This window comes from Trachypithecus francoisi, unplaced genomic scaffold, assembly GCF_009764315.1.
Source record: "Trachypithecus francoisi isolate TF-2019V2 unplaced genomic scaffold, Tfra_2.0 Lachesis_group0, whole genome shotgun sequence".
NCBI lineage: Eukaryota > Metazoa > Chordata > Mammalia > Primates > Cercopithecidae > Trachypithecus > Trachypithecus francoisi.
The window spans coordinates 161,931,599-161,958,246 of NW_022681453.1; the positions used below are offsets into that span (position 1 = coordinate 161,931,599).

Genomic DNA, 26,648 nt, shown 5'->3' on the forward strand with positions numbered 1-26,648 from the left:
ATTATACACATGACTCACATTATATAGCCACTGGACAACAGTGGTAGGCTGTAAGCTTCCTGATGACAAGAACCATGTTTCCTCAGTAACTAGCACCATGTCTGCTACATAGTAGGTACTCCATAAATATGTGTTGACTAAATATATGGGAAGGGGTGGAAGAAAGAGGGTGGCTATATAGGGATCTTATATGGGGCCTTATAACTCATTGAAAAGTATAACTGTTAGATCTGGAAATATATATATAGAAGTCATGCATGCAGACCAAGTTTTCTGCCAGAGGTAGAACACCATCTGTGGTTTCCTGTTAGAGGGCTCCCTGCTTCTATAAGACAATATTTAGTGACTGAAAACTTACCACCTTAAGAGGGCATCTGCCCCTGCCTGTGCTCGAACAATCCCCACTGGATAGCCTTGTGCACACACACACACACCACACACACACACACACACACACACACACCCCAGCAGCTGCTTCTTTCTTGGTGAGTAGTAACTCCAGGTTCTACCTGACTCCCTCTTCCTTGTTGGCCTCCCTCCAGGATCTTCTGTCTTTGCCCAGCTCCAATAGGTTTGGTAATATATTAGCATGATCTTCTGGGATTTTGAATTAGTTAATTTCCAGGGCACTACTGCCCCCTTCGTTGCTTCCTCAGCTTCAAATATTTCAGCTCTGAAATAAGGGAAGTGTACTGCTTGACACCTAGACCAAGCTTTGTAGGTAAAGACCATTGGCTTAAGGCAGCATCCAGGGATCCTGCTCAGAAAGAGGAACTAGGACAGGATAACTTCTCCCTTGTCAAATGGCATTTATCCTTGGAAATGCTTCCTTCCTATGGAATTGAATCTGTCTCCCAGAAATTTCTACCTGTTAGACTATCTTCCTTTTCTTCCTACTCAACCTCTCATCATTGAATAAAAATAGTCAATATATATATATATATATATTTTGAGACGGAGTCTTGCTCTGTCACCCAGGCTGGAGTGCAGTGGCACAATCTTGGCTCACTGCAAGCTCTTCGTCCAGTTTTCATGCCATCCTCCTGCCTCAGCCACCTGAGTTGCTGGGACTACCAGGTGCTTGCCACCATGCCTGGCTAATTTTTTTGTATTTTTGGTAGAGGCTGGGTTTTACCATGTTAGCCAGGATGGTCTCGATCTCCTGACCTCGTGATCCACCCGTTTCGGCGTCCCAAAGTGCTGGAATTAAAGGCGAGAAAAAGTAGTCAATATTTATAGAAACATTTCCATGAGCCATTGGCTCTCTTAAGACTCTTATATCTCTAATCTTATTTAATCTTCACAACAACCTTATGAAGTCGTTACTATTATTAATGCCATTATAATGATGAAAGAATTGAAGCTTACAGAAGTTAAACTGTCCAAGGTCATCTGGAAAGAGTGGCAGAACTGGGATCGACTCAAGTTCTGATTTCAAAGTCTATTAATTGCACTTCTATACTGCGTTGTTTTTTTTTTTTTGATCAGCTAATTCTACATTCTGAACTTCTCAGTCTCTTCATACCTTCCTTCACAAATCTCTTCCTGCTTTCACATGATAATCTTTCAAGAGTTTGAAGACAGAAGTCTCCTCGTCCCTAAATACTAGTCATAAGTCATCTATTTTTTCAAAGTAGTCATTCTTATTGTGTTTCCTCATCTGGTTCTGGCTATCTGACCAGTCCTTACACCTTAGCTCAATATTTGTCATGTGCCATTTTAGATTTAGTCAGTATAGAGGACAGGTTGGTATATGAGAAGGTAACAACATATGCTCTTAAATAATTTTTACATATACTGTATCTTATTTGAGTCTAACAACAATCTTGAGAGATAGTCTTAATATTTTCAGATTCGATCACAGTGGATGAGAAATCAAGTGACTTATCCAAGGTTACACAGAATGAATTAAAGAATTAGAGCTTTAAACTTAGATCTTCCTATGAAAAGTTCATCTTTTCTTTTACTTTAAGTACACCAATAAATGATGTTGAGGTTCTTACGCATATCAGCACATTGTTCCCCTGGGACCTTGGTCTGATGAGCTCCTGCACAAGAGCTCCTTGGAAAGTCTATGTGACAACTTTGACAGCCAGATTCACTTTTTAAGAAATATTACAAAGACTTTGCCACTTATTTATAAAGATACAAGTTTTTGAAAGAGTAGCTGCATCTTTCTAAAAAGGCTCACCTTTGGTGGAGAAGGCCACTTAGATGACTCAGAAAAGAGAAATGAAAGTGAAAGACACCATTACAAATGCTGGATAAAAACGTATAACCATGAAGGCTCCTGGTAGAGAACCTTATTCATAAAGTACCTGTTATGGTGTGGGCTCTCAATAATTATCCATTTGAAGGACAGTGCTCACAGAGCCTTATAAAAGTGAAGACTAACCTTTCTCTGGATAAGGAGCAATCAAAGCCTAGTAAGTTGAGATCATTTCTCAAACCTTAGAACTATGTAGGGACATAGCTGAAGCTAGAGCTCAGATTTACTTATTTGAGCCAGCCCTGGCTTCGGTTATAGCTTATACTCCAGCAGAACTCCTTAGAAAGACCTTTTGAAGGGTTTGTAAATGGTTGCCGTGGTAACAAGGTTCCACAGGCACAATTGGGATGCTGGTAGTGGTGGTGAAGCTATAATCAGTACATTTGACCATTGCTCCTAGTAACACAGCTGCCTTATTTTTCCATAGGAAAGGATTGGGGTATGCTCAGCAGCTAATAGGTTCAGATGGAAAAAAAGAGCTCCATTAAAGGTACCTATAAAACCGCCATTGAATTACATCAAAAGGCCCATCTACTAAGTTTTCAGCACTTTCAGAAATAGTCTTTAGTGGCTCTCTGCCACTAGAGTCACAGTACAGCTAATTAGCATTATTTTAGCTATTAGAGGAGTTCTCACAACTTAAGCTAGTTCGCAGCCCCTTTTGCTCCACTAATTCACTGGGAAACAGTAGTACAATTGTTCCTGGATGGTAATGTGAATACAGGTTTCCCTGCTTTTATATCCCGCTTAACAACAATACATGTATATTCATAAGCATAACGGATGCCAATATACTGCTTTGCAGTTTACCAAGTACTTTTGTAATCATTATCTTATTTCATCCACACAAGAGCCCTGGGAAGTATTTATTACCTATATTTTATAGATGAAGAGAAGAATTGAGCCTCAGAAAATGGAAACGTCTTATTAAAAATCACATGGTTGGTAGTGAAGGGGCTGGGACACAATTTTAGGTCTTTTCAGCTGCAAAACTCTGTACTTACTACATCACTGTAGTGCAGTACAAGGCCCTTTGCATGTTGTCTCTGCCTTTTTCTTTCTGTTCTTTCAGAGCCATCGAATCTTCTTTATTACACACATTGTGGAACAATTTGCCTAGTTCTCCAACCACCATTCTGCTTATCAAATGGCTGCCTTTGGGTTCTCATCCAGAACTCCCCTTTAGCTCATTGTCTCCCTGGAAAATGTTTATTCATTTCAAAAACTCAAGTAGAATATCACCTCCTCTACAAGACATTCTTATAGCCTCTTGTCTTTATTACTAAAAGACTCGTTATTCTAATGAATGGCATTTCTTTTCCCATTTGTCTCTCCCATTAGGCTATGAACAGATTGTGGGTAGGACCTAGTGCTCTTTTCTTCTGTATTGCCAGGACCCACTTTAGCTTCTAGAAACAAATAGAAATGGAATAAATACCTTTAGAAATGAAAGGCCTACATGTACTTCTAATTATTAAACATAATTCGGTTTCATTTGATTTATGTCTGTGTCCTTCCTTTCTGTGCACTGACACGTCCTTGCAGAGGGTGAGCTGTGTGGCCTCTCCTAGTGGCAAGGCAGTCCATGGAAGTGGCTTACAAGAATACCATGAACTATATCATGAAGGCACATTTGAATTTCCATGTGATTATCACATGGAGATTCCTTTTCCTCAGTGGCCAAGATTATTGATATTTATTGTTGCTTCCCACTCCTCAGTCTTCGGTTTATAGCTCCTAACAGAATATTTTTTTAAGAAATGTGTCATAAAGACACATGCACACGTATGTTTATTGCAGCACTATTCACAATAGCAAAGACTTGGAATCAACCCAAATGTCCATCAGTGACAGACTGGATTAATGTGGCACATATACACCATGGAATACTATGCAGCCATAAAAAAGGATGAGTTCGTGTCCTTTGTAGGGACATGGATGCAGCTGGAAACCATCATTCTCAGCAAACTATTGCAAGAACAGAAAACCAAACACCGCATGTTCTCACTCATAGGTGGGAATTGAACAATGAGATCACTTGGACACAGGAAGGGGAACATCACACACTGGGGCCTATTGTGGGGAGGAGGGAGGGATAGCATTACGAGATATACCTAATGTATATGACGAGTTAATGGGTGCAGCACACCAACATGGCACATGTGTACATATGTAACAAACCTGCATGTTGTACACATGTATCCTAGAACTTAAAGTATATATATAAAAAAATACACACACATGCACCAAAAGAAAAAAAAAAAGAAATGTGTCTTAAAATCACTGAGTACAGGGTTCAATTTACAACCCTTGTTACTTGGAGAAATTTGAAAAATAACTTGTTCTTGACTCAGTAATGCTGAGCAATTTACAGTTTTCTCATCCCTTTATAAGGATACTAAAAACAATTCATTTTTTTTCCAGTAAAAACAAGTTTTTCAGTTCAGTCATTGTGAATCCCATACTTGTACTTCTTAGTGGAGATAATGGACTGAGATGACACCGCTTTTCCTAAATGAGAATAAGAGAATCATAGGCAAGTTGCCATTGGATTATTATAGCTTTGATTTGGCTAGAGCTTTCATAGCTCTCCTCCATCATATATGATTATAAAAAATTTATGTTTCCTCATTTAGGAGAGTGTCTTTTAACCAATTACCTGCTAAGAATCAGAATATAGGACATTTAAATATTATGAAACAATTAGTGAATGTGGCAGACATTATGCATTACCTTCCTTTAGTTCTTGCTAATAGGACCCCAGTATAATTCCTGGCAGCAATAAGTCCACTTTCAATGGAACACTTAGGATTTGTGTAAACGTATTATGGCTTTCTGGCTCTCCCTTGCCAGATAATTGCCATCTCTGTTTCCTTGGAAGTTAGGGATAGAACTGGAACGTCAATGTGCTAAAGGAAAGATTCTCTAACTTGGTTGTTCCCACCCCTACTGCTGCTTGCCTTGGGACCTTCAAGTGACAAGTCTATGATAAAACACTAAATCCTTAGGAAGGTGGAGAAAAGGATAGCAGTTGTTGAATTTTTGAAGACACATTTCAGCTTCTGAACCACCCATAGATTTTTTTTACCTCTGGGTTTTTAAACAGTAAACCATGGATATCTTCTAAAGTTGAAGCTACTGGCTATTAGACTTTTTGTTATTTGTAGCCTAATGCACACTGACTGATGTAATATAAGTGAACATTATATTTCCACATCTGTAACAGCTACAGACCCTACCCCAGGGTAAGGACCAGTCTCTGTCCAGATAATGAGGTGCTCCTCTAAAATATACTGCTTTTATTCTCGGCTTAAGTATGTGCCACCCATTTATTCATAAATTCAGCTTACATTCTTTTGCTTTTAGTATGTGCTCTTTTTTCTGCCATCTAGGATCTTCTGAGCATTTTGTTTAATATTTCCAGATAACAGTGAGTAGTAGGTGAGCCTACTTCTATCCCAGCATTATAATGAATGCTTTACTTTTCAGATTGTATGACTATCTCTTTGGTCCAAAGCAGTGCTATCTAATAGAAATATAGTGAGAGTGACATATGTAATTTCTAAAAGGAGAAAAATACATGTACATTACAATACAACAGTCATATCTTATCCAATGCAATGGTTAGAGTGAAATGTAATCCTACCAAACAATGAAGTTGTATTTAATGGAAAAAATATTTTGTATTGCTTCAGTTTTAAAATGAAAATTAAATACAATTAAAATTGTAGTTCCTCCATTGCACCGGCCACATTTCAAGGGCTCAATAGCTACATGTGGCTACTGGCTACTGTATGAGATAGGTCAGACCTATTCTCTAAACTCCTTGAGGGCAGGAACTGTGTTCTATCTAGGTTTTACCTTAGTTATTGCTTCTTCTGGAACCCTTTTCAGGTACTCCAAGATGGGGTTAAGTGCACCTGTTACGTGCTCCTACAACCCTCTGTGCTAACTTCTATGGTGGGGTGCTTATACAGCCTGTGTTGCAATTACTTATTTCCTTGCAATTATGTTCATTGTCTGAAGATCTATGTCTGATTCTGTGCACTGGAGTCTGCCCTACTCCCTCAGTCTGGTTGGTGCTACGGCCTGTCTTGGACTTGTTGAGTTTCTTCTGCCTCCATCAGCAACTGGTTTTATGATCAGCCTCACTGCAGAGGCAATGACTCCACTGGCTTCCTGAGCCTAGGCTCCCCCTGGAGTGCTTCATCATGGCTTATGCCTTACCTTGATTTACCTGTTGTGTTCTCCTGATATAGACTGGCCCAAAACCATTCTTTTACAGTCTTGGGGTTTCCTGTTCCACCTGCCAGACTAGATTTCCTCCCAGGCAACCTCAATTTACAATTGTTTGGGTTGTACAGTGACAGGGCACACCTCCAGGGGATGACATTTTCTTGTGGTGACTCTAGATATGGATAGTTATTTTGACAACATTCCAGCAGATGGCAGTAAAGTGTTTTGAGCAAGGGTTACCTTTTTCTAGTTCGCAGGAGGTCCCCAAATAAGCTAGCATCTGTGCTGCCAGTGGAGCCCGCCTGTAAACCTAGCAGAAGGATTTAGTTGCAGCTTCTTGCTCCTTTCCTCTCAACCCTTATCCTTGTAGTTAATCATACCTGGCCAGGTATAGAGAAGATGTAGTAAATTGGAAAAGCCTCATATTTGGGGAATGAGATGCATTTATTTAATCTCATTTCCTGTTGCCAAGCATCACAGGATACAGCTGCAGGGACCACCCCCAGCTTGCCTCAGTCCTTGTACTCTGCTTTCATTCCTTTTCTTTCTGCAGTCATTTGTAGGCAATGCCTACACTCTAGGATGATTCCGATTAAGCTGCTTGTATGGAGCATCAATTTCTTTATGGGCACCAATGGTGTTTATCTCTACAGATTGGAGGAACATTCTGTACAGGATTTGTATTTTAAGAAATCCATTTAAAACCATTAAAGGGAAAGAGCAGAGAAATGAAAGGGCACTATCTAGTGGTTCTAAGAGAAGGAAGGTGCTGAAATGCTTATGATGCTAATTTGCCTTTTAGTCCCAGTTGTCTAGAGTAGTGGAATGGTATCTGACTGTTAGAGATGTGAGAGATCTATAAAGCTGTGAGTATGTCTATGTGTCTATCAGGAGAAATGCAGTTCTTTAATTACCAGCTTGATGAAGATGCATTTCAAAGTGCATTTGGGAAGGAGAATCTATAACCACCCTCCTGTAGGCCTATACTCCAGCCCTCGACTCAGTAGGTTCCAGGGAAGAAAGCACATCACAACGTGTGGCATTGACTCCGTCTGTCCTGTTTCACAGGGCTGACTTTATCCCAGATAATCTCCCCTACTCCCCACCTTTTCTGGAAATGCATTTCTGCTTAAGAGAGCAAAATCAGTCATTATCTGGTTTGGTTCCTTTGGGGTTGGACTATTACGGATTATTTTTTGATGGTTTGTGGGTCAGCTTGATACAGGGGTACGGCATCATGACATACTGCTCAGGAGAACTGCCTGCCGATTTAGCATAGTGGAATTTTCTCAACTTTCTTTCTAGAAGCTATGTAACAGATATGACTAAAGTTAAAGGAAACTTGTCACATTGTGAGACATTTTATGGGTGTGAAATGGTTCTAGCATTGGTATGCATTGTCAAGTAGTTATGTAGCTTTGGAAATTTGTCATTTTTGGATCCTGTTTCTCTTACATTAATGTCAGATATGAAGGAGAAATTTCCGGAATTCTGACTTTGAGTTCTATGTAACCTGGAACACATTTCCACTGCAAATATTGAACTTCTAAGAGGAAGAATAGCAAGTGCCTGGCACTTCGCTGCCACTTTGCCCATTATCAATTCCACTACTCTATTCTCTTGGTCTAGGCTTAGGTGTGGACTCAGAATCTTTCTGTTCATCACATTGAGGTTTCCATTTTCTTATCAGCTTCTAAGGACAATTCGTTTTTCATGACAACAGTTGTCTTCACAGACTCACCAGGATAAACTCTCATATCCAATTTTCAATGTATGTCAAGGAATGAATGTCTGAATGTGAAAACAAATGAAATGAAATGCACCAAACAGTAACAATAAGGACAGAGGCTATATCAATATTAATGAATGATGTTTGTGCTATGCTATATTAAGTAGGAGAGAGAGAATTTATAAAAAAAAATCTTAAATTTGGTATGGAAGAGCATCCTCACATCTCAGTATAGGGAAAAAAAATCGCGCTTGGCTAATAACATGTTAGCAGTTCATAGTTTCTTTTTTTCAGGGACAAGAACCACTACGTTCAAGGCCTTATATCCTATGTACTTTTATGCTAATCCTTTGAATCTTATTTAAATGCAGTATTATATAGTCAGTACTTATTCATGGTATCCATTTTCGCTGGTGAGTCTCAGACTTTACGGGTAACAGAATTTCCTAGGGAGTTTAAAAAATACGATTCTGTGGGCCCCATCTCCAGAGAGTTTGACTTAATAGATCTGAGGTGATATCTAAGAATATGATTTTTAAAATCAAATCCCTCATATTTCTTAGGTCATAATTTGCGAAATGGTCGCCATGCTCAGGTGAAGTATTTCTCTCTTGAGCCTAAACTCAAGTATCATGGCTTTCATTTGTCATGTAAGTGATTCACATGGTACAAAAATTTAATTCTGTGGTACTCAGCTTGCATTACATGTTAAAGAGTAGATTCAGGAAGCTGTATGGCAAACAGTGGTAGTTCTTGAGAATGACCCCTAATGGCAAAAATATTCGTCTATCTATGTGATAATATTATACTTTTGGTATCCCCGATGGAAAAACATATGGAATAATAAGATGCTGTGAGTTCAGTAAAACTTACATGCATCTAGATTTCATTAGTCCCAACAGCACTTATGAACATTCCAAGGTCTTGGTGTATATATGTTTAAAATATATCATGTATTTAATCAACATGTAGTAGATTAGAAGACCTCATGAAAGAGTTTCATATGCTAACCCATTCCGTGTGTCCTCCTCTCTACCCTAAGGGGTTCTTGACAGAAATTTGATTTTTTTGGAATAGGGAGAAGCCCAGAAGACTTGAGTTTGAATTATACAAATAATGGATACTGGCTGAGTCATATAGTTACTTAATCCATAAACCTCAGTTTCTGTAAAAAAATGATGACATTATATATTAGATATACTTTTATTTCAGATTCAGAGGGTACATGTGCAGGTTTATTTCATTAGCATGTAGTGTAATGCTGAGATTTGGAGTACAATTTATCTTGTCACCCAGGTAGTGAGCATAGTACCCAGTAGGTATTTTTTCAGGCCTTGCCCCTACTACCTCCATCCCCCTTCCAGTAGTCCTAAGTGTCTATCATTCCCATGTGTACCCAATGTTAAGCTTCCACTTATAAGTGAGAACATGCAGTATTTGGTTTTCTGCTCTTGCATTAATTTGCTTAGGATGATAGCTTCCAACTGCATCCCTGTTGCTGTCAAGAACATGATTTTGTTCTTTTTTATAGCTGCATAGTATTCCATGGTGTATATGTACCACATTTTCTTTATCCAATCCACCATTGATGGACACCTGTGTTGATTCCATGATTTTGGTATTGTAAATAGTGTGGCAATGAGCATACAAGTGCGTGTATTTTTTTGGTATAACAATCCATATTCCTTTGGATATATAGATCATGGTTCAAGTGGTAGCTCTGTTTTAAGCTCTTTGAGAAACGTGATGTTAATTTTGTATAGTATCTTGCAGGTGCTCTCTTGATTTCTTGTGTCTGGATGTCTACCTCTGTAGCAACATTAGGGAATTTTCTTGAATTATTCCCTCAAATATGTTTTCTAGGTTGTTTATGTTTTCTCCTCTCTCAGGACTGCCAATAATTCATAGATGTGCATAATCCCATTACATAATCCCATACTTCTTGAAGACTGTTCTTTTTTTTCAATTTTGAAACCTTTTTTTTTTTTTTTGTGAAGTGGTTATTAACAAGTCTATATAAGGTTAGGATTCCAATTAAAAGTTTTAAATTGAAAGCCTTCAAGGTTCAGTTGTATGTCATGTAGCGAGGAGTAGCACTGAATTTGGCATAAGACTTAATGACCTTATTTACAGCTTCCAAGAAATCCTTCTCAGTAGCAATTTTCGCCATGCTCTGATGGCAAACATACCAGCTTCTGTGCAGACGCTTCATTCTCAGCACCAGTGCCATTTGGACACAGTCATGCTAACAATTCAAGTCTGATATATCTTTCAATACTCATTGAATGAGCGTGAATCTTAAAGATGTGGATCTGACCCTCTAGATCGGGCAAGTTAAATTCAATTTTTCTATCTAATCTCCCTGACCTCATCACTGTGGGATCCAAATTATCAGGTCTGTTAGTGGCCATCAGCACTTTAATATTGCCTAGAGGATCAAAACCATCAAGCTGATTGATCAGTTCCAACATTGTTCTCTGCACTTCATTGCCACCTCTAGCATCAACATCAAACCGAGCCCCTCCAACAGCATCAATTCCATCAAAGAAGATAAGGCAGGCTTTTTTTTTTTTTTTGGTCTGGCCATTTCAAAGAGCTCATGAACCTTTTGAGCCCCCTCACTGACATATTTCTGTACAAGCTCAGATCCAATAACTCGAATGAAGCAGGCATCAGTCTGATTAGCAACTGTCCGCACACAGAGTGTCTTCATGTACTGGGTGGATTAAAGAGCAGCATGCCCTTGGGAGGCTCAATGCCAAGGTTCACAAACCTCTCTGGATGAAATAATGGGGTTTTGACTACTTTTCGCAATTTCTCAATCTGTTCCTTACAGTCACCAACATCACTGTATGTGACATCAGATTTTTCCTCCACGTGCATCATGATAACTGTTGGGTCAATCTGAGGCTAGAGGCAATGGAATGTGAATTTGATACTTATTTCTGTCCACACCTACTCTTATCCCTTCTTCAATGTCAGTGGGTGCCACCTGATCACTAAAGTCCACCACAAACTTGGCACACTGCTTTACACTGACAGTGTATTTTGGGTCCTCTGAATCAGCATTGATTATCTTTGTACGCCTGGCAACCTGTAAAGGCTGTTTACTCTGGAGTGTCTGCTTATCTGCAGCCAAATTCCAGAGTGCTGGTGGGTCCAGGCCAGTGTCAGATTCTTTAATACCAGCGAGCTCATTAATTTTCTTGAGAAGTTGCTGAATGCCATCTTCAACTTGCTTGATCTACCTAGAGTAAGCGCTCTGACCATAAGTTTTCAGCAAGGCAATATCCGCCTCATCCAGAACTTGGATGGGCTTGTCATTCTTCTCATCTTCTTTGGTCTTCTGCTGATTCTCACCAAGGTAATCTGGCATTTTAGCAGTTCCAAATGCCTCTGCTCCTTACTGATTACACAGCACCTTCCTTGCTTGTGGTGGTGTCTGAAGACTACTCTTTTTAATTTTTTTTCTTTATTTTTGTGTGACTGGATTAGTTCAAAAGAATAGTCTTCAAGCTCTGACAGTCTTTCTCCTGCTTGACCTAGTCTATTGATAAAGCTTTCAGTTATATTTTAAAATTCCTTAAGTGATTCCAGAAGCTCTGATTTCTTTTTAAGATGTTTATCTTTTTCTTCATTTTCTGGATTTCTTTAGAAGTTTCTTTGTGTTGATTTTCAACTTTGTCTTGGCTTTTGTTGAGCATCCTTGCTCCATGGTTTGAATTGTTTATTATTTCTGAATTTCCATTTTGGTCAAGGATCATTGCTGAACAGCTAATGAGATTCTTTGGTGGTGTCACAATGTTCAGATTTTTCATGGTGCCAGAATTCTTACACTGGTTCCTTCTCATCTGGAGAGTCTGGTGCTACTAATTTTTGTATTTATTTTCATGCTGGTAGGATTTTTTTCTTTCCCTATATATTTTTCCATTTCTCTCCTTCCCTAGAGGATGTGTCTGTAGAGTATGTTGGGTAACGTCTTTTGGCTTTGCTTCTATAACCCTACGCACTTTTGTGGGCAGGTTTTACATTGGGCTGTGTGATTCAACTTACAGACCAGTAGATGGTGCTGACAGGTATGAGTCAGTTGCTACACAAACAGATGGGTATGTACATGGTCTTTGTCTACTGTGAAGTGCTCTCTGTTGTTTTAGGTGATGGACTGGACAGTAGAGTGCTTGGTGCCCTGTGCTTCTTATTCTGTGGAGGTGGAGAGACACAGCTAGACAGAGTTGGAGCCTTTGACTTGCCCACGAATACCCCTACGGTGAGTGCAGGCACCAGCCCTGTCAAGGGTGGCTGGGAGGAGCTCCTGGTGAAAAGCACTGAGATCTCTGGGGTGGGGCAAGGGGTTGGTGAGGGGTCTGCACGGACTCCTCATCTTTGATAGGTAGGAACATGGTCTATTTTCCTATTATGCCCCTGTTCCAGGGCTGATGACTCCTCATTCAGATACACACTGTAGTCTGTGTCTAGACCAATGTGGCTGAGAGCCTCAGAAAATGCCTCTTTTGTGACTTTCCATTAAAGTGGTTTGGGGCAACTTCATCACTCAGCCTGATACAAATAGCTTTATGGCAGGGCTGTTCTCTGATTTGACAGCACTGCTGCTTTGTGTAAAGGCGGGGGCTACGCCTTTGGGCTTGTGTGAGAAGTGGTTAGGTGCCAGCAGAATTTGAATAAGGTAGGTAGTTCCTCAGTTTTCAGGCCCCTAGATGGTCTGCTGAACAGTATGTATGAGTCCTGAAGGGTCTGGAGCCAGATCAGGCTAGCCCAGGGTTCTGGTGCTGACTGCGACGGAGAGGGGCAGGCTGGTCCCTGGGTCACTGGATGAACTCTCAGGCAGGGGCAGGCAGAATGCTTGGGTGGTGAGAACCTGAGGGGAGAGCATAGGCCTGTGGGGTAGGGATTTCAGGACTCTGGGCTGCAGCTGAAATGCTCGTGTGGAGGCAGGGTGCTTGTACTGGGTACCAGAAGGTGGCAAGCAGAGGCAGGGAGTTGTGGGGTGTGCAGTCTGCCCAGTTCTTCATATCTGGGCAGTGGTATCCTTGTTGGAGATGTGTGAAATCATTCAATCTCTTTGTTTCCACCTCAACCTGAGGGTAACAGGGGTGGGGGCAGAGAGTTTTTCAGTTATATTTCTTGGAGTTCCATCCCACAGGACCCCAGAGCGGCAACTTTCTGCAGTATTCAGGCAGGGGCTGCTGTGCTGGGAGCCTCAGCTGGTGGTCCCCACCTGGTGAGGAGCAGCAGAGGTGGGGTCTGCAGTTGGTCTGCTCCTCAGTACTGTGGCTGTAGCAGCTATCCTACGGGCTTGCAAAAGAGCCTGTCTTGCCTATCTTCCCTTATTGGCAGCACATTGACAGCTGGTGTCAGACTGCTCCAGAATCCAGTGCTTGTGGGGCTCCATGTGGGCCTCAGAGATGTCTCTGCATGGACTCCAGATGGTTCTTAATGTTGGTCTGGAGGCCTGGATGGGTCAGGGGAGTTCTCCTGTGCCCAGGATTGCAAAGGGCTTGTGGGGACAGTGTGGATCCCCAGCGGCTCTCATCATTCACTTTGTTTTCTTTGTTCTCTGTGGGTCCCATGCTTTTTTGGTGAATCGCAGTGTGATCTCTTAGAATATCCACTTGAAGAGCCAGTGTTTACTCACGTTTGTTTCTTCTCTGTGGGAGCAGCTAGCAGGCATCTTCATATAATGTGTGTGGGTGTGTGTATATATGTATATATGTGCATATATATGTATAAATATGTGTGTGTGTATATATGTATATATGTGTGTATATATATATGATCTTACTCTGTCACCAGGCTCGAGGGGAAGGGCCTGATCATAGCTTACTTCTCTCTCCAACTCCTGTGCTCAAGCAATCCTCCCGTCTCAGCCTGCTGAGTTGCTGGGAGTACAGGCATGTACCACCATGCCCAGCTAAGTTCATATATATATATGTGTGTGTGTGTGTGTGTGTATATATATATATATATTTTTTTTTTTTTTTTTTTACAGATGAGGGTCTTGCTATGTTGCCCAGGCTGGTCTCAAACTCCTGGCCTCAAGTTGTCCTCTTGCCTCAGCCTGCCAAATCATTTTGATTATAGGCATGACCCACTGCACCTGGGTCCTAATGAGTGTGATATGAAGGTTAAATGATGTAATGTATGCATAATTTTTCACCTGAAGTAGGCTATCAATGTGGGTTTTCTTCTTTCAAAATAATTAACAAAATGAGTTTTTAAAACAATAGTCCCAGGAGAATCTGAAGCTTTAGGTTCTTCACTTTGATCACCTCCAATGTTCCAGAGGCTTTCCTTGTGTACATGAGATAGTTTGGGGAACTTTCTGTTTGGTGTTATGCCGGTGGTCTTTTGTCCTGTGTTATTTTCATGGCTGTCAATTGACTAAGGGTCTATAAACTACAGTAATCTTAGGAAAATCAGGTGCAGAATTGGAGTGGACTTCTACAAGTTATTGGTATCTGAAACTACTGGTCATTAAAATGGTTCTTGTCACTTGAGGAATGATACAGAACCACCCACCTCATCTCCTTTCACTCAAAGAGTACAAAAGGTATCACCCATAATTAGTGTGTTTTGTTGTTAATGTTCCCAAGTGAAGCCTAGAAATGGAGCCAAGGTTATCACATCCACGTGGAACATTCTTTTTCACCTCTAGTCAGGAGATAGCAGGAGGAAGTTTGTGTTTCTTTTTCTGCAACTATGCTACAATTTGACACTGAAAATACGCAGGCTCGAGGTTTAATTTGAATATCTATGGTATAAAATTACCAGTGTTCACATCCCCTAGCATTTTCCTGACAAATTAATTGCCAATACAATTTTCAGCTGTCAGTATGTGTGGAGCAAGGCAGGGTTGAGGGTTCAGCTTACGGGAGGTAATTATAGGTGCCCTTGGCCGGGAAAGAGCACAGATGATGCTAAAGGAGCCAATGTTTTGGGTAAGCAGCACCTGCTTCTTTGCCAGCTCTGTAGACCCATGGATCTGGGAGAAACATATAATTTGGAGGATTTAGTGTCTACCTTTGGTACACGTAATTTAATCTCTTAATCATCGTGTGTTCTGTGGCTGCCGTGAGCTCTCTGAAACTGAACTGTGTGTCTCCATTACTTGATTCTTAGATCTTTGCTCCATTTATTCAATACTTCAAGCCTTCAAAGCATCAGGATAAAGAAGGTGAACAGCAAAACTCTAAAAGGCAGAGAGTAAACAAAGCTATAAAGAGATTCTTCACTTTGGCTAGGTCTAAGGGAAGGAGAACTTTTGTTGATATATCTGAAAGTAAGTAGTCTCCTCTGAAAGAGGTGGAAAAACATTCTGTTGAGATGAAGCACCTGACCTTTTAAGAAATACTCTCTGCTTATTTCTAAGTATTCATTGGAAAGCCATTTATCTCAAATATATACCTTTAGACAAGATGCATTAGTTCATTTTTCAACCTAAGCCTCTCAGGAGTTGTAATCCTCTAGCATCTGAAGATATTTGCTGTTGGGGTTGTTTTAATTTTTATTTTATTTAATTATAAAAACAATAATAGAAACCAAGCAGGCAAATGAATAAAAAACTTTAAAACCCCAAACTGGGGTGAGGGAGGATTGGAGGAGTAGGTGGTTGAAGACCAGAACAGATATAAAGCCATGAACATCCTGCTTAAAATTTTTCAAGTTTTAAAAATACTAGCACTTTTATAGATTTGTTTTCATCTCAAAGATATTTTTCAAAATAAAGGGTTATAACATTATTATGTGACAAAGTAAAATAACAGAGAAGTGCACATTTGATTCCATTAAGTCTTATTCTTGAGTTTTTCCTGTGATGTCAGTTGCTTTTAAAAATATTAAAGATCCAGTGAGAATGAGATAATATTTCTGGCACTCTAGTTCCTGGAATAATGCGATTGGAGAGAAGGAAATGAGGATATTTGTTGGCCAAGGTTGATATGCAAGGGTTTCATCCTGTCTTCTTCATGAATTTGAATCTTTCACCCAAATATCTCAGCTACAAGGCTCCTGCTATGTTTTCTGGAAGACAAGTCCACTGTCAGAACTCTCACCAAGGTAATCACAGTCAGAAGATGCGAAGGTTGGGTAGGACCATCTACTCCAACTCTTTCATTTAACAGATGAACTAAGGCCCACAGATGGACAAGGGACTTACCACAGATTGTCCGGCAAGTTAGTTTAGAACAACAGCTAGAATCTAGGTTTTCTTTAAAGCAGCAATAAGCAAATGTTATAGGAACAATCAGTTGCTTCGTATGGATGTGGGCCCTGAATTCCTAATTTGGAAATTGGTTGTGCTCTACAAAATTCACAGATTCATGATGCTATTTGATACAAATGTCATGGTGTTGACAGTCAGGTAGACCTTGGAAAGAAGAGAAAAAGAGAATAAACATTTATTGAGCATCTACTATTGCGAGAAACTTCCACTTTACTATTGCATGTGATTTACACATCTCCCTGATGCAGTGGATATAATTTCTATTTTTAAATGAGAAAATCAAGGCTCAGAGAAGTTGAGCAATTTGACAAAAATCTTGTAGATGGTAATGTAAAATTTGAACCCAGAAATATGATTCAAAGCCCATCTAAAGTCTTTCCATTCACTCGCCATTTCTTGCTTCACCCCATTACAGCATTATTTTTGTTACTCTTTCTAATACTAGGCAAACTACAAATCAGGGTCTGGATCATTAGCTTTATCATTGAATGCAGGCATTTATGGTTCATTTACCAAGTACTTAGTTTTGTAGTGGGTATGTGGAAATGCCAAAGGGTAATGAGACCTTTGTGTAACCGAGAAGGGTTTTCTAGGTGTAAAGGCATCAGATAAGTGTGGCCTTCTATTGCAACTAGCAGGAAATTCGTTTTCCCGGGGTGTGCAAAGCCCTATGTCCTTGATACTCAAAGTGAGCTCTATGAACTAGCAGTGTCAGCATCACCTGGTAGCTTTTTAGAAATGTAGAGTCTCAGCATCCCACCCCCATCAGATTCTGCAGTTTAACAAGATCCCCAGGTGATTTTCATTCACAATCAGGTTTGAGCAGCACAGCCCACAACCTCTCTGACCTTATTGCCCAGGTATAGTAGCTTTCTTTTTGCCCCTAAATATGCTTACCTGCTTCTGCCTTTTGGCATTGGCATTTGCTATTCCAATTGGCTGACCGCTCTGTCTTCTAATTTTTTCATGGCTCTATTTTGTCCTTCAGATTTCTGCTCAAGCAATATTGTTTCAGAATGTCTGAGTGCTGACTTCCAGGGAACTGCATTGTCTTGTTTTATTTTCTCCTAGTATTTATTCCATGAAATTATATCATTTTTTTGTTTACATGTTTATTATCTCTTTCCTCACTAGACTGTTAAACTCCATTAATGCAGGAATGATTTGCCTGTGTATTCATTGTTTTATTCCCAGGACCTGGAACACTGCCTGGCCCAAGTTAGGCATTCAATAAGTATTTTATGAATCAATAAGTGAATGAACAATGGACAATATTTCACTGCTATTGAAATTTCAACATGTTGATACTAAAAGCTAAGATTATTTGCTTTATCTAACCATCCACCAATCAATATGACAACAACAATTTTGTGTATTTGCTGGTTGAAGTTCTTTGATGCTGCAATTCACGAATCAAGGAAAGGAAAGCTGTGGGAGAAACAAAACTCTCTTCTTAAACTTTTGTCAATTTCATAAAAATATTGATTTTGTTAGGGTGGCATTTGGGGATTTCTGACATCTGTATAGGGAAGTTTTTCTCTTAATATCTTTTCAGGAATTTCCCTTGAAAAATGCAGATGTATAGATTTAGCACATGCAAAAGTACTATGGAAACATTCCCTTTTGATTCACAGGCACCTACAGTGAAGTGGTTTGTTTCTTGGGTAAAAACACCAGTTTGGAGAGAGTTCATGCATACTTCATGAGCTGACTCTGCAATAATACACTGCAGACCTTCCTGGAATGAACAGCAATGGTAACTCTCTGAATGCTGATGAGACATCCTGGGAAGAACTCTTACGTCTACTATTTACAAGAGCCTTATAAAAAAGAAAATGAGAAGGAAAAAGGATTTCACACTTAATATATGTCAGGTGACTTAGAAAAGAAGATCTCATTTTAATTATAACAACTTTATGAGATAATGTGATCCCATTTTACAGAACTACAAATGACGATTCAGAAATTGAGACTTGTTCAAAGGCATCTTTCTAGTAAGTGGTAGAACTGAAATTCAAGTTCATATTCTTTCCATCATGTTGCTGTCCCATTCTCTGTGAAACTCCATCCTCCACCAACCTCCCACTGTATTTTGCAGTTGCCTTTATATGGCAACTTTTGTGTGTGTGTGTGAGCCAAATTTCCTTCTGATTTCAGAAGAGCACCCTAGAGACTAATAGCCTCATAAAGAATTTATGAGAAAAACAGAAGTGATAGTGCAAAATCTACAGTACCGCATGGGCAGGAGATGCTTAGCTCTGAGGTGAGGAAATCCAGAGATGAACGTTTTGTTTACCTCATAGGATGGTGGCATTGTTAGCCACTCAATTCAACCAGGTTATAATGTATTAAGAATTTGAAACATCAGCCATTGTGTTTTCACATCTCGAATGTATATTATTTTGTTAGCCAGGTAATGACAGTCATTGTCAAGTGGAAGATCTAATCAGACTGAATATTCATTCATGCCTTTTCTTTGTCAATGGAGAAGAAAATTTTTCAAGGACAATCTGATATTCTCTCAGATGACTGAACCTTTCTTTCCATCTACCTGAAGGCGAGGAAAGGAGGAGGGAGGGAGGCTTGGACAGCACACCCTCCCCAATTAGATTCCTGCCCTAAGCCTCTTATACAGATATTCTGGGGACCTTTGTTTCCTGAGGGGCACATTTTGCATTTTTTCCCCCTGGAAATGGAATCTCTAACTCTATCTCAGTACGTATGCCAAAGACCAAGACAAGATTTCCAGATGAATCCAAGAGGCTGCCTGGGTTCCCAGTTGTTTTCTTTCATTTGCCAGGAGGTCATTGTGCAATTCCTGAATTTCATTGTTCAATGTATGACAGAGTTTGGGTAATGCCCAGTAGATGGTGCTCATCAGCAGCTTTCTGGAAAAGGCACACCTGGAGCTTTTACAAAACTACTTTAAAAAGGTTTCATTTGAGTTTAGAGACTTTTGGAAGACTGGAGCTTTGAAAAAGATACATTTTTGCTCATCTCCTGATTCGTTATCCATTCTTCCAGGAATAAGAATTCAAAAGACAGGAGGGAAAGTTGCTTTCTTTTAGATTATAAAGTTGCTTTCTTTAGTTTATAAAATTTTTGTTAACTCTAGTATCTTTCATGGCTCAGAGGGGACAGAAAAACAAAAAAACTAAAACAAAAAACGAACCACCAAATGATTAGGGAATGATTCTTCTCACTTTATTCCCATTTTGCTTTCTTTCTCACTTAGAGGATCTGAATGTGTCCCCCTCCCCTCTCTGAATACATTGTGCCCTGAGGGTTTTTATTTGGAGGTCATTTGCTTATTCCTCAAAATCCCCTTCTACGTGAAATGAGTTTTTTTGGGAGTGATGGTGAAATGCCCAGAAATGCCTTCGCAACATTTGATGTCCCTAAAGTTCAGCATCTCAACACTATTTTAATAAAATCTGGGCGCCAAGTACACCATTGTTTCTACAGAGAATGAATTCTGAATTCTTCTTTCAGTGGAGTTGAAGAGACTGAAATCATTCTTCGGGCAGCAGTAACTCATCTCTTTGTTATCCTGGACTATGACTGAGGGTGATCTCAAGAGCCTGTACACTTTGTTATTCTTAAAAGGGCGAAGATGGGTAGTGCCCTCCCGGGGGTAAATCTTAGCCTCCTCCCTATCCAGGACTTTGGAAATCTCATTTTAAAACCAGAAAGTGCTTTACCTCAAATTCAAGTCTCCAGTTGTGTTTGTATCTTTTTTCAGTGGTTGAGTAATCCTGTCTTGGGCAGGTGCAGTCCCATGATAAATTATAGTGTTTAATAATAATTTTTATCCTTTATAAAATTTATATGAGGGAAATTGATGTGGAAAAGGGTTAAGAATACAGTTCATGGCGGGGGGAGGAGTAGCAGAATCAGATGAAAACATTGGTGGGTAATTCCCTAAAAATCTTTTAGAAACCGTGGGTCATTATTATCATCAGCTGACTGACGGGACACACTATTCTTGCTACATTCAGGCCTTGTCTGGTCTAAACAGAGAAGGGGTCCTTCAGTAGGGTTTATAAGGATCTCCCAAGACCTTTGAGTCCAACTGAACAATCCGATCTTATTACAAAACATACTCTCAGTTTTTTGGCAAGTCTCAGAGGAATAGAAATATTAAGTTATAGTGTTAAGTACATAAGAGACAATGAGCCTTTGTTAATAATAAGCTGTTGCCAGATGTATACAAGAACCATCCTACTAAGTATTTATTTTCCTGTTTTAGTGTTTTCTCCCAGTTTTTTTTTCAGATCTTTCATTCGTTTATGCATTTGATACATACTTACTAAAATATATCAGATCATCTTAGACTTTGTGACAGAAGATATCAGATCATCTTAGATCTTTGATATCTTTGATATCAGATCATCTTAGACTTTGTGACAGAAGATTCTGCATTTACAGAGTGACTGGGATAAGTTGCTCACCTTCTTTGAGTTTAGTTTCCTCTTTCTGTGAAATGCATGTAATACCTGCTTCATTGGATAGTAAATACTTTTTTGACAGAAATATTTACATGACAAGTACTTTTGTAGATAAGAGGCTAGAAAACGATGGCCTATGGGCCAAATGTAGCTCATTCAAGTTTTATGGGAACACAGCCATGCTCATGTGCTTACATATCATTTGGCTGCTTTTATGCTACAATGGCAGAAGTGAGTAGTTGCAGCAGAGACTATATGACCTGCAAAGCCCTTTATAGAAAGAGTTTGTGAACCTCTTTTCTCAATAATGGAGAGACATCCATGACCTAAATGAGCCAGCATTTTGGGGAGAAGATATGGTGCTGGAGAGAGAGACAATAAACAAGTGAACAAATATACTGCTAACTGCTATAAAGTGAACAAAGCAGAATGATGTGCTAGAGAATGAGCAGGAGATGGAGGAGAACTTAAGACTGTATGGTCAGAGAGGCCTTCCTGAGGGTTCTGCATGTGCAAAGGTATATCTGATTGGAGGGAATGTACATAAAGAGATCTGGAGAAAGGTCATCGGAGCTAAGAGAACAGCAAGAGCAAAGACCTGGTCTGGAATAGAGATCTATTTGTTTGAAGTGGAGACAGTGAGAGGAAGAGTGATAGGCAGCGATGTCAACGAGGTAGTCAAGAACTGGATCAATGGGGCCTTAAAGGCCACGATTCAGCATTTGGATTGATCCTAAGCACACCGGGAAGCCTTTGGAGGGTTTGAAGTGGGTAGTGACATGACCTGATGATGCATGCTTTCAAAGACCATTCTGAGTGTTAGGAAGTGGGTGGGAGGTGAACAGGAGGGGAAGCAAGGAGACTGATTAGGAGAACTCCAAGTGAGAGGGGATGAGAGCAGTGGTGACGATGGAAGTGGGTTGACTGGGGACACCTTTCAGAGTTATGGCCAATGAGGCTTGCTAATAGATTGGATGTGAGGAGTGAAGGGAAAAGAGGATTAAACATGACTCTTAGATTTTTGAATTGAGCAACCAAGTGGAGGGCGGTTTATTTATCTAAGTAAAGAGGACTAAGGGTAGAACAAGTTTGGTTAGGGGAGGTGGATGGAGTTCTGTTTTGGGCAAATTAAGTTTGAGATGCCTGTTAGACATCCGGGTGAAGAGGTCAAGTTATCTGTACATACTTTTGATGATCAGAATGGTATCAGAATCAGAAATATGAATTTGAAGTTTGCAGCATTTAAGTATTTTCATAGCCATGGTACTAGAAGAGATCACTAAGGGCAATAGCATTGAAAGAAAAGAGGAGAGGGCTATTAAGTGGATATAAACATGGTAAAGATCATCTCACAAAATGGGAAAAGTATGAACTGGACCAAGGTTCTAATGCTTTCCTGCCATCTTGCCAGCCACATAGCCTTGGTTGGGACCTTTTACATCTTTGGTCCTCAGTTCCCTGATTTGAGAAACTTTTGAAAATTGATTACTTTTAGCCTCTGATTTGAACAGTGATTGCTTTTCAAATCATGTTTCTTATCAAATCATGAGACATTTCTACTTGGAGGCCTAAAATTCCTTGATTTCAATGTGTTCTCACTTGAAATCATCTTCCAGCTTTGTGTATCAAGGAACAGAAATTTGGGGGATCCAATGTTTGAAAAATTTTGCCAGATTTAGATGCAGTTTCAAGGCTCCTGGCTTCCTGGCAACTTCCCCACATGCGCTGATAATGCTGGGCAAGTGATGATGCTTGTTATGTATAATCATCTGTGTTGATGGTTTGGAGAACAACCATATCTCCACAGCAGAGGAAGAGCTATCTGCAGTCTGAAGAGTTTAGAGCAATCTTTCGGGGCCCTGTGTCTGAGTTTGACTGGAGTGTGGCCAGGAGACTAAGAATTGAGCAATTCTGCCAGTTTTTTCAAAGCGGCCCAGTGGACCTCTACCCTCATTGCATCATCCTAATCTGGGGAAATGGATATTATTGTTTACACTGAATATTTTTCATCTGAGTCCGTCTAGGAGAGTTGATATCAGATAATCTTAGACTTTGTGACAGAAGATTCTGCATTTACAGAGTGACTAGGACAAGTTGCTCACCTTCTTTGAGTTTAGTTTCCTCTTTCTGTGAAATGGATGTTATACCTGCTTCATTGGGTAGTATAAGGATTAATGGAGGTCATCTTTGTGAAAATATCTGAGTCAGTGTTAGTGTTTTTTTTTTCCTCCTGTATACTCCTGAACTGTTCTTGGCATGCTCTGCCCTGAATGTAATGGTGGTAAAGATGAGAACCATGACCATCCTTGGTAAGGATGTCTCAGAGGATCAAAGGGAATTCTATCACAGGTGAGGAAAGCAAGATTCACCTGTAACACTGAGGGGCTACTTCCTGTTTGCCACTAACTCTCCTGTGTTACAAGTATGATGTGTTAATTTTATCATTAAAGACTACCTCCCCCACCCGCCCTGCACAGACACTAAATGCATTGAACTTAAGCAAACTCCACTTATTGTGCATTTCTTATATGTTGAAAACAGGCTACGATGCAAGGAAGCGCGAGATTAATGAGGGCAGAGGGGTGAAACTGCTTCCAGCTTGGCTTCCATCCAATGCTTGAGGCATCTTGGAGATTGTCAATGATCTACGGAACTTTCCTATATATGCAATAAGAAGAGTTAATTCAAGACCAGTGCATGTGAGTTTACTTAAACTTTAAAATGCTTATGATTCATCTTCAGATTTTGTTAAAATGGAGATTCTGACTTAGTAGGTCTGGAGTGGGGTCTGAGATTCTTCATTTCTAACAAGTTCCCAGTGATGTTGATACTTCTGCTTCAAGGACCACATTTGAGTAGCAAAGTTCTAGATTTATTCAAGGTCTAAAATGCTATGACTTTATGATAGAGAATATAGAAAGCATACCCATCTATCCATCCATCCACCCATCCATCCACCCATCCATCCGTCCACCCATCCATCCATCCTTCCATCCATCCATCCGTCCATCCACCTGTCCATCCATCCATCCATCCTTCCATCCACCCATCCACCTGTCCACCCGTCCATCCATCCATCTGTCCATCCATCCTTCCATCCATCCATCCTTCCATCCATCCATCCATCCATCCACCCACCCACCCTTCCTTCCTTCCTTCCTTCCTTCCTTCCATCCATCCATCCATCCATCCATCCATCCATCCATCCTTCCTTTCAATGAATATTTATCTAGTGCTCAACATGGGTCAGGCCCTGTGCCAGAAAATGGGATTATAGAGGCAAATGTGACCTAATCTCATTTAGAAAGTCATACTCTAGTTAGGGAGACAGATATGGAAACAAACATTTTTCAAAATCACTCTGATCCAGATTCCTGGAACAGCAATTTCTTTCTTGTCATTAAAATCCTTATCTATTCTCTGGCTAAGTTCCTTTCATTCGCGCTTACTGAGGCCATCTTAAATGATAATGTATAAGGTAGAAAGCTGTTGGCATATCCCTAAGGAAAAGAGAACTGGACTCAGAACATCACAGAGTTCATTTTAAGTCTCTGCTCTTTTAGAGCCATGAAACCTTAGTCAAGATTCTTTGGGCCTCAATTTCCCTGTTTGTAAAGTGAAGGTTTACTAGCTTGTTTAGCACATGGGATTTTATGTAGCTTAAGCTGAAATAATAAATGTGAAAGTGTTTGAAAACTTCAAAGTGATACACATGTGTAAAGAGATGTTTAGCTTCTTGTGTGTACATGTGCTACAGTATTTCTGTAATGGTGACAAATAATAGAAATTATGTAAGTGTCTCAAAAATGAGACTGCAGTAAGTTTTGGGCCATATGACTAGTACTAGTCAAGGAAATGTGAGCAACAATGACACATTGCTAGTTCTAGACTGTGGCATTTAGAAGCCAATGTCCCCCTTCCATCCCTCCCTCCCCCTGGTGCAGAGACTCTGAAGGCCATACATACCAGATTGTGTAAATACATGCACGATGGTGGCAACCCAGATCTCTAAGTACCCATTTGGAGGAGAACCACATTGGAGATATCTTATTTCAGTTGTTGAGTAATCCTGTCATATGCTAGCTTGTTTAGCACATGGGATTTTTATGTAGCTTAAACAGAAATATATGTGTAAAGTGTTTGAAAACTTTAAAGTGATACACCTGTGTAAAGAGATGTTTAGCTTCTCATGTGTATGTGCAGTACAGTATTGTCTAATGGTGACAAATAATGAAAATTATGTAAAAGTCTCAAAAATGAGACTACAGTAAGTCACCCAATCCATATCATAGGTTTTGTGAGGATAAAAAAGCAAAACCTTTTATCATGGTAAGCTGTTGAAACCTTAGAGTTGCTCATTATCACAGCATAGACTATCCTATCTTAAATATATAATTCTATCAGACTTTCTATGCACTTAGATATATAGGCAATTGCAAACATATAGTATTGCCATGTGTATTGATAAATATTCTTCCCCTCTCTCTGTTTCTCAAATAAACTGAACTAAGTATATTTGTACCTGCTCCTTGGCAATGTGTGGGTGACTTTTTGGAATAGATACTGAGAAGCAGAATTTCTGAGTTATAGGACATACAAATTTCAAATTAACTGTATGAACTTATACTCCCACCAGCAGGGTGTAAGAGAGTCCATTTTCCATACCTTTATATTACTTCTTGAGTAGGAATATCTGAAAACTATTGCTTATGTATTGCTGTGTAACAAGCATCCCCAAACAACCATTACATTATCTCTCTTGAGTTCATAGCTTTATTAGCCTCAGCTGGGAAGTTCTGCGCCTTGTGGTATTGGCAGGGGTTGCAGCTCTCTGAGGGACTCAATTGGGCTGGAATGACTGAACCGGCTTGTTCACATGGCTGCCAATGGTGCTGCTGTCTCCTCCATGTGGCTAGACAGAAGAGCAGCTGGGTTCCTGGAAAGGAAGCAGAAGCTGCCGGTACTCTTAAGGCCTGACCTCTGAAGTAATCCCAGATATCATTTTCCCCATATTGTATCGGATCAAAGCACTCCCAGGGCCATCCCAGGTTGGAGGGGAGAGCAAAAGGACTCAGAAATGGTTGGTGTTCATCTTTGGAGACTATTTACACAATGATTGTTTATTTTTTAAAAAACAATTATATCTTTAGTGTTACAGCTCTTTTAGAATTTGTCTAGCAGGCTTTCCGGTATTTGCTGGAAAGCCCCTTTAAAAAAAAAAAAAAAAACAATTATATCTTTGAGTTTGAGTGAAGCTAAAGAAAAGGTATCTGTGAAACTTCAGATAAACAAGTGGAGCTTAAAATTTTGATTCTTGCATATTAGGTTAATGTGCTCAGTGTGAATCAGGCTGGGGAAATATTAAGCTCTGCTAGCAATTCTATTGGATTGAAGGTAAATCATCCTGCCAGTAACTACCTAAGTCAAGGTGTGAAGAAGCTGGAATTTCTTCCCATTCTAATTTTTTTCAAGTATACCAGTAGAAAACAAAATGAAGAATCGGGTTCAGAATCATTTCCAGCTACTTGTCACATCTTTGGAAGCTTCAAGATTAGATATAATGGAAAACATGCAAAAGAAAAAAAAAAGGCTGAGAAGTGTGCAAGGTCTGCAGCATTCAAACTAATGTTTCACTAATTAATCTCCTGCTCCACAGATGATGCAGGAGGTGAGGCAAATGAAGGCGCTATGGCAGGAGAGGAGGGCAGGCAGTCGGGGGCAAGTCCA

The 26,648-nt window shown here is 39.9% G+C and overlaps 1 long non-coding RNA gene, 1 other non-coding gene and 1 pseudogene across 4 annotated transcripts in view; 2 read left to right on the plus strand and 1 right to left on the minus strand.

Moving 5' to 3' along the window:
- LOC117084187 overlaps positions 1–26,648 on the plus strand; it is a 184,840-nt gene that overhangs the window by 43,370 nt on the left and 114,822 nt on the right. Inside the window, exons 1-3 of one of the 3 annotated variants that reach the window (XR_004437336.1) lie at positions 12,088–12,130; positions 12,389–12,501; positions 23,463–23,620. This is a non-coding gene — a long non-coding RNA (uncharacterized LOC117084187). Of the gene's footprint in view, positions 1–12,087; positions 12,131–12,255; positions 12,311–12,388; positions 12,502–23,462; positions 23,621–26,648 lie in introns of those variants that run through there. The other 2 variants (XR_004437338.1, XR_004437337.1) reach the window with 2 other exon arrangements.
- LOC117084186 lies at positions 10,208–11,742 on the minus strand (annotated as a pseudogene).
- Positions 26,069–26,130, plus strand: LOC117084652. The gene has a single exon (XR_004437566.1). It is a non-coding gene; the product is annotated as a U7 small nuclear RNA (small nuclear RNA).